An 8,362-nucleotide genomic window follows, 5' to 3' on the forward strand; every position below is an offset into this window, starting at 1 on the left:
AACTCTAGGTTTACTAGATCCACATTTCATAATTCTGGTAATTGTAGTCCTACTTCATGCTGAAAGTGTGGGTTGATAGCTGTCTCTTCAGATATGATCTCATGAACTGCCATTTCAGAAACTTGAAGGAAAACTGTGATTATTAAATTTTCTGTCAGTGATGAATATATCACTAATGTATATACCACACAAATATTCATGATGCTATAGAATAGTGCAGGGCCATATTCTGGAACACCTGCTGGGTAGACTAAACAGTGCACTTCACATCCAGTGCATTAGTTTCTTCATAGGTAGTATCATAGTACACTACTATCTCAGGCTTGATTGTTGCGATGCTCAGTGAAACAGCATTATGCCTTGGAGACACTAAACTAACAGCCTTCTTAAGTTTTTGAATGAAGGATATAAGTAAGTAATATATCCAAAAACAATTAAGTTTTACATTTTGCTGTAAGAAACTCGTTTGGAATCTTTGCTTTTATTATTATTTTGTACATGTGTGACCTTTGTGTGTACTCTTCCCAGTTTCACAAGCACATCTGATTTACTTAATGAGGATATTTATGGTTACAAACAAAAAAAAGAAAAAAACATGTGGTGACAATGCAACCTGCGAACAAAGATCATCTTCCAAAACTTTACGAGCCTAGGAAGTAAGCACAATGATTTGGACATAATAGCATGTTTTAATAAACCAGATGTTTCAGTTATTACTGAGCACTGGTATACCAAAAAAGAACCTTATTATGCACCAATTAACAAAAAATTTCTGCTCGTCTTTCAGTAGGGATATCAAACCTTATGGTGATGTTGCAAAAAGTGCCAATAGTTGGTGCTCAATTCCTTACATGTTGAAGGTGTTACTGAACTTTCTGCGATAAGCTATAGATGGGAAAGCTAATCTCTATCAATTGCTTGTAGAGAGAGATAGTAAATACTCTGGGAAAACGGCTGGGTAATAATGCTGATAATTGTTCACAGTTTAATAAAACCTTATCTAACACAAATCAGTTTTCACTCTTAAGAATGGCGAGTGGCATACACTGACCTAACATTACTGATATGTAATACAGGGTACCCAGGACTTAGTACTGGGATACTTTCTTTTGTCGATTTATGTAAATGACAAAATACTGCTCCCTAAATTCAAGGATAGTTCTGTATGCTGATGCTACATCTATTGCATGCACGTGTAAAGGTCATGAGCAACTACAAAAACTATGAAACTGTATTACAAATGAAATAATTCAGTATTTCTATGAAAGTCATCTCATTGTCAGCACAAGATTTTGAAATTCAGTTGTGCACTGGAACTGATATTGTCATCAAAGAAAACTACTGCTTGGTTACAGTTAAACTTTCTATATTTAACATGTTATAACATGGAAACTAATTACAGTACAAGAACACAACTTGGTAGCATTAATGTCAAGGACATGAGGAAGAGAAATAATGCAGAATCAATTCAATTGAAACACTTAATGTTTCCAGAATGAGAAACATCCCCCAGGCTGTGGCTAAGCCATGTCTCTGCTATATCCTTTCTTTCAGGAGTGCTAGTTCTGCAAGGTTCGCAGGAGAGCTTCTGTAAAGTTTGGAAGGTAGGAGACGAGATACTGGCAGAAGTAAAGCTGTGAGTACCGAGCGTGAGTCGTGCTTCGGTAGCTCAGATGGTAGAGCACTTGCTCGCGAAAGGCAAAGGTCCCGAGTTCGAGTCTCGGTCGGGCACAGAGTTTTAATCTGCCAGGAAGTTTCACTTTTAATGTGCTGCTATAGTACACCACACCAGTACCATTACTGGTGACGGTGATGGAGGCTGCTATGAAAAGCTTGCGATTTTATTCAAATCTGATGTGGCAAGTTAACAAAACTTTTTATCCATGTGAGTAAAATTATTGTGTAAAATTGATAGTGCAGCTTCTGACAGAAGTCTTTTTTCAGGGCCCTTCGGAGTCTTTCACTTACATGTCAACATATTTACTCCCTAATAGTATTTGTTGTTCATAATAGGGGTAATTTTACTCTGTTCAGTGAAATGAACTTGCAAAATACTGGAAGTAAAAACAATGTCCATGTAGACTATACATCCCTGCCTACGATTCAGAATGGAATATCACATTCTGATCGAAAGTCTTTAACAGGTTGCTGCTAGACATCAGGCAGAAAACTGAAAATCCTAAGGTAATAAAAAAATACAAAGTAAAAAAAATATTTTATTAGCTTCTCCTTCTATAATTATAATTAAACATAAAGTTTCGACTCACGAATGCAATTTCTAGTTAATGTTAACACCAAGGTTCAAATTAAAAGGATTTTAATGTTACCATTATATGTACAGCTGACAGTAGTCATTGTAAAATTATGAAATTACTTGTACAAAGTATGAGAGAAAAACAGCACTTAAAAAAACCCAACCTTTCTAGCTTTCAGGGTTGTTACTTCCTTCCTCTGGGAAGATGAATATAGTTTGTGACTGGAAATGAGGGGAAGATCACTTACACCACCCGTATAGAACAATTATGTGACACATTCATGAGTACTGCTCCAATGTTTGAGATCCAGGTCAGATTTAAGCAACACATTGAAGCAACTCAGAGTCTGGATGCTATATAGGTTACCAGTAATTTCAAACTATGTGTGAGTATAATGAAGATGCTTGGCAAACACATGTGAGAATCCCTGGAGGGAAAATAATGTTCTTTTTGTACAGCACTATTGAGAAAATTTAGAAGGCATGAGAAATCTGGGCTCGTATGGTAGATAGCCTTTCTTCCCTCTCTCTGTTTGCAAGTGGAACAGGAAAGAAAATGATTTGTAGTGGTACAAGGTACCCTCCACCAGGTACCATTTGGTTGCTTGTGTAGTATGTATGTACATCAAAATACGGAAGAAAATTGTGACTGCCTACTACATTAAGAAGTAATAGTTGAACTAACCAAAGCTTTGTGATTTACTTCAAATGTTTTGTCCCACTGATACACTCTGACAATCAGTGACTTGCATCTATAGCAGTCTTACAATTTTGAGATGTCAGTAGGCTTACTGCTTAGATCTATTAATATTCCCTCATTGAGCTCTTTTTATCTTAAGATCACATAAACTGGATTTTTGAGAAACTACATACAGGGAGATGTGATTGGCATATAGCTGTCTGTTTACAGAAAAACAGCGATCAAAATTTAAGCATATCGGTAACACACACTGGGCAAGAGCACATATCTGGGCTAGAGCACTATACTGGATTTCGCCCCCTTCCCCCCCTTTCCCTAGAAACCTTGGCTGGAGCAATAACTATTTGTAGCATAGTCTGAGGTCTACATTAGGTTGAAAAGCGATAATTTCGTCGACAGTTGTGGAACACAGTGAATGAGAAATAACGGTTGTGATAACAGACAGACGTGTGGCTTTGCCTAATATTTATTTGCGGCGTATTTAAATGCACTTTCCCACATTTAATGCATTTCTCATAATAAAAAAATAAAACTACTGGGTCATCCCCAAAAAAACATATATTAGAAAATGAACAATCATCTGACGTGTTTTGATGCATATTATTTACAGATATCGTACACAAACTGGAAAAATGCAATGGGCGTTCCACTACGTATCCGTTACCATATTTGATTTGTTTTTCCGCATTTGCTACTGCTGGTATGGGTTCAAAGACAAATTCGTGCTGCAAACGTCTCAGTGGTAGTTAGCCTACATGGGTAAGCTGCAGTTCAGGCGTTAAAAGCATTTATACACATTGTCCTCAATGCGTAATATGTGTTATGCTATAAATCACTCTGCCTTTCGACCAATAATTTGTTATCAGTTGGCTTCAATCAATCACGTAAGACTCTAATGTGTAACTTTGACTACGCTGCGGATTATTGTGTCACCATAATCCAGATTATTCGCATTCAAACCTTCTTTCTACATTTAATTCTGTTAATGGAAGCTTCATTCAAACAATCTGGATTGATTAGATGTTCCAAAACAATAGCTGATGGCAAGTCTGTACAAACTAGTAGTGGGCAGGAAATCGTGTATCTGTTAGAAATCACAGTGACTGAGAAGTCACAGATATCACAGTAGCAACTCTACAGAATCTAACTGCGATTTCAGTCACAGTTAGCAGTCGCAAATAGTATTTCACATTCAAAGACGTGAGCCATCTATTGGTCGAATTTAGCACTGCTTTCTGCGATTTCAGTGACAAGTCGCAACTAAGAGTCGCAAGTAGCAACTAAAAAGCGCAGTTAACATACTTTTCCTAGTGTCATCTGTTGACCGACGTACGTACTTCGTTATGAGAGCCTTGTGCCTCACGAGATCGATGTGCTGTGTGTGCATATGAAGGGCTTATTTCAATAGTGGTACAAGTCCATTTTTGTTAGTTTTGAGATATAGAGTCGTAAAGTTAAATGAGCGCTGAAAAATCTGCAGTTGAGATACCAGAAATATTCAAGCATATGGCTTCTTGCTAGAGATGAACCTTTATTTATGTTTGTTTGGATCACTAATTTCAGAAGCGTTATAGACAGAAAAGTGTAGGTAATGGACTTGTACCACTATTGAAATAAGCCCTTCATATTATATGACGACATGCACATTCAGCATCAGTTATGGTTGGTCAAATACTGCTGTGACTCTGAATGTATTATATTAATAAGAAGCAACATTGCCTTTTTCTCCTGAAAATATCAAGTAACGTAACAAATGTGTGTGATTCTGCTTCCAATATGACAGTTTTGGTTAATACTCCACATGCCTACAGGACTTTGCAATGTTAACACAGCAGAACTCAGACATCTGTATAAGTGTAGAGAAATGAAAACAGTCATATGAATGCCTCACTTTTGTTCCGACACAGTTCAAGACTCGGGAGAAAAGTTTTACACCTGGTGTTATACATGGCAACTTCACACACCAGAACTTTTTGCCGACACTACTACCACCTACATAAGTAAGCTTTTCCTGTGTCACTTTCAAGTAATGCACTTAAGCTATTCCTGATTTAACTGGAAGATTTGTACTTCCCACTTTCATAACAACGGCCTCAAAATGCATATTGTAGACTTCGGGATATGTTACAGGTCAGTGTCACACCAAGATTGTGGAGAAAGGGGGGGGGGGGGGCGGCACGTCTGTATCCAACAAGTGTTTACCAAATAAGTGGCGGAAAATTACGGGTATAGGACGGCTTAACATGTGGAAAATGAGATTTTTATTATTCACTCAATGTATTTAACGTTTATTATTCCTTTAAAATCGCACAACAACTTCAATAAAACACTTTAATCAGTCTCACACTTATTTCATAATTATTTCACTTTTAAACTGCAAATCCTCTAAGAGCTGTCTTGAATCTTCACGAGTCTCTCTCAACAACCTTGATGTGGATAGATATGTACAACAACCAGTAATCAGTCAGAACTACGTCTGCAAAAACACAAGGATTATTAAACAATTTTTGCTGTCACTAATTACTAGCAATATAATTGACAGTAGATTGCTAATATTTGCTATATCACATTCGCAAGAATGATCTCACTGAAGTAATTAAGTCCATCAAAACGCTTAGAAACTAACCTCTCGTCTGACTGTCTAAAGACTGGCAATTTCTTCAGATCTGTTGACAATGATATTTTGAATTATCTCTTTACTGAGTGACTGAAATGTAGTTCAGGTACCTATGAACATAACAATATGTTATTCATTTTCTAAACACGAACTATTACGGTACTGTGCGGCTACTTACATATTAATTACACTATTAATATTTTCACAGTTGTTTCTTTAATACAAAATTAAAGCCAACGGAAGAATAAACGTAAAACATACTTACCAATGACAGGTTTGTTGAGATGCAATTTTCTGTGTGGACAGATGTAACTTTTTCATACGGTGGTACGTCGCAGAAATCGCAGGAGTCACAGAAATCGCAGGAGTCACAGAAATCGCAGGAGTCACAGAAATCGCAGAAGTAGCAGAAATAGCAGTGGCGGAGGGATACGCGACTTAGGTTCCTTAACTGCGACTCTTAACTGCGATAAATCACAGTTAAGAATAACAGATACTGAAAAGTAGCATTCACAGAAATCACTGATATCGGAAAATCGCTGTTTAGCCCATCACTAGTACAAACGCTGTGGCCAACGTGTGACGTCACGTCAACAGAGTTGTTTACCGGTCTAGTCACCAGGCAGCGCTGTCACGCTTTCAGCCTTACTGATGATGTCATGAAGCAATTCCTCGGGGCCCACGAGACGCACGTCGTTGAAACTTAGCATCCTCCGAAAGAGACACGCCGGGAGTGCCAAAGATGGCGTACTATTCTTGGACAGCCCTTTATTCTTCCTCCATGGCCTGCAGTTGACTTCCTTCACCTTGATCTCCTGCTTGTAGTCCGTAATACATCCTAACATCCACATCACTGGTATGATCTGGAAGGGAAAAGTAATAAAAATCAAATGTACTACTACCTCAGTAAAGTATGTGTTATGCTTTTGTCAGTCAGGGAACTGATGAGTATAAATATCCTAACATCAGTTTACCATGCTCTTGCACTAAATCCTAACATATGGCCTCATATTCTGTGGCCACAGTTCTGAGTCCAATAAAACATTTAAGCTCCAAAATAAAGCTGTCAGGATGGTGTTATTTAAAAAGCAGGGAGACTCATGTAAACAAGTATTCCAAAAACTAGATATTCTTTCACTTCCATGCCAGTATAGATTGGAGATACTAAGCTTTACCAAGCTAAATATTGGCAGCCTGAAGCAGAATCTGGACTACCACCAGCAAGACACTAGAGGGAAATACTTGCTGACACAGTTTACCCTTTCCTTTCAGCATATAGCTGATAGTGTAAAATGTATGGGGATTAAACTTTATTATCATCTACCACTAAACATAAAAACCCAGCACATTTTAAAATAAGGCTTGTCAATATTATTAAAATTCTGTTTTTGTAACACGACTATTTTGAATGCTATGTTTTTATGTAATATATTTGCACACTTATCTTTCTCTACTATAATTTACCTTCAAAATGTAAATTTCAATATGGCCTAAACAACTGTCAAAGTTGATCTATTTGTATGTACTTATATTTATCCAGCAAATCATAACTACTGTATACATTGTGTAATGCTTATCTGTACTGAATTTGATTTTAAATTTATACACAAATTTTAATTAGGCCTTTTTGAATGTACTAATACTGTATCCTGTAATCTATAATTCCCATACAATTGTGTAAGTGTAGGTGTATTTATTTGGTGTTGTGTATTTTTAAATGCTTCAGAAGTATGACTTGTGCCATATCATGTAGTACTCTCTGAACACAAAATTTGTTGATCAATAAAGAATGAATGAATGAAATTCTTAGACACTGAACATCAAACCGTCAAATTTGTAGTAACCAAAGCTGTTAATCTGAAGGTATAATTTTATCCGATATGGTTTCACTTACATTTGTTGTAATATGTTGGTGATGGGGCATCTGGTGCTGCTTTTACATTTGCAACTGTGCTGCAATCATATTTCTCTTTGCAATGCCACTTCTGTCATCCCTGTTGTAGAAGCCGACTACTCGTTCTTCAGCCGGTGCATCATCTTCTACACCTGTGAGGATCATATACGTAAATACACACAAAAGAATTAGAAGTTATTTGTATATTCAGCTTATGTCGGTAGCGTTTACAAAATTATTGAAAATGTAGTAAAACAATGAAATGATACAGTTATTGCTGTATGTACCTTCGTTATCTTCTAACTCCAAGTTATCTTCCACGGCGAGATTGTGTAGCACACAGCACGCTCGGATGAAGTGCGCCATCTCTCTAGCACTCCTCAATTTCAGATGATACAACTGTCTGAAACGCTGCTTCAACATGCCAAAGCAATGTTCCACAACGCACCTGTTTTTTGAGAGTGCCCTATTGAATTCACATTGCACTCTGGGCAAATTCCCTGTATTTATAAAGGGTGTTAATAAATTTCTGGTGCAGGGATAGGCACTGTCACCCAGAATATGAAAATCTCCACACTTTTCTTCGAGTGTGTGGTAGAGTGTGGACGTCCTGAAAACCCTCCCGTCGTGTACAGAGCCCGGATAGTCCCTAATCCGTCGATTTTGGTCACAAACTACTTGAAGCTGAATAGAAAAATAATTCTTCCTATTCATATAGGACTGGGGATCTTTCTGAGGTCTATCAATCCTAATGTGGGAACCGTCGATTGCCCCAATCGCACCAGGCAATCCATTTCCCCGGAAATGAGCCTCAATCTCTGCTCTTTCTTCGGCGGACGGCCACTTTATAACCTCTCTTCCCAAATCACTAATAAAGTTTGTAACTCTCTGAATAAC

The 8,362-nt window shown here is 37.5% G+C and overlaps 1 long non-coding RNA gene across 1 annotated transcript; it reads right to left on the reverse strand.

The window, feature by feature from the left end:
* Positions 1 to 6,102: 6,102 nt before the first annotated feature.
* Positions 6,103 to 8,105, reverse strand: LOC124777585. The gene is made up of 3 exons (XR_007015752.1): positions 7,753 to 8,105; positions 7,466 to 7,617; positions 6,103 to 6,434 (listed from the first exon to the last, which is right to left on the reverse strand). It is a non-coding gene; the product is annotated as an uncharacterized LOC124777585 (long non-coding RNA).
* Positions 8,106 to 8,362: the final 257 nt, after the last annotated feature.

Source organism: Schistocerca piceifrons, chromosome 2 (genome assembly GCF_021461385.2).
Source record: "Schistocerca piceifrons isolate TAMUIC-IGC-003096 chromosome 2, iqSchPice1.1, whole genome shotgun sequence".
NCBI classification, from domain to species: Eukaryota; Metazoa; Arthropoda; class Insecta; order Orthoptera; family Acrididae; genus Schistocerca; species Schistocerca piceifrons.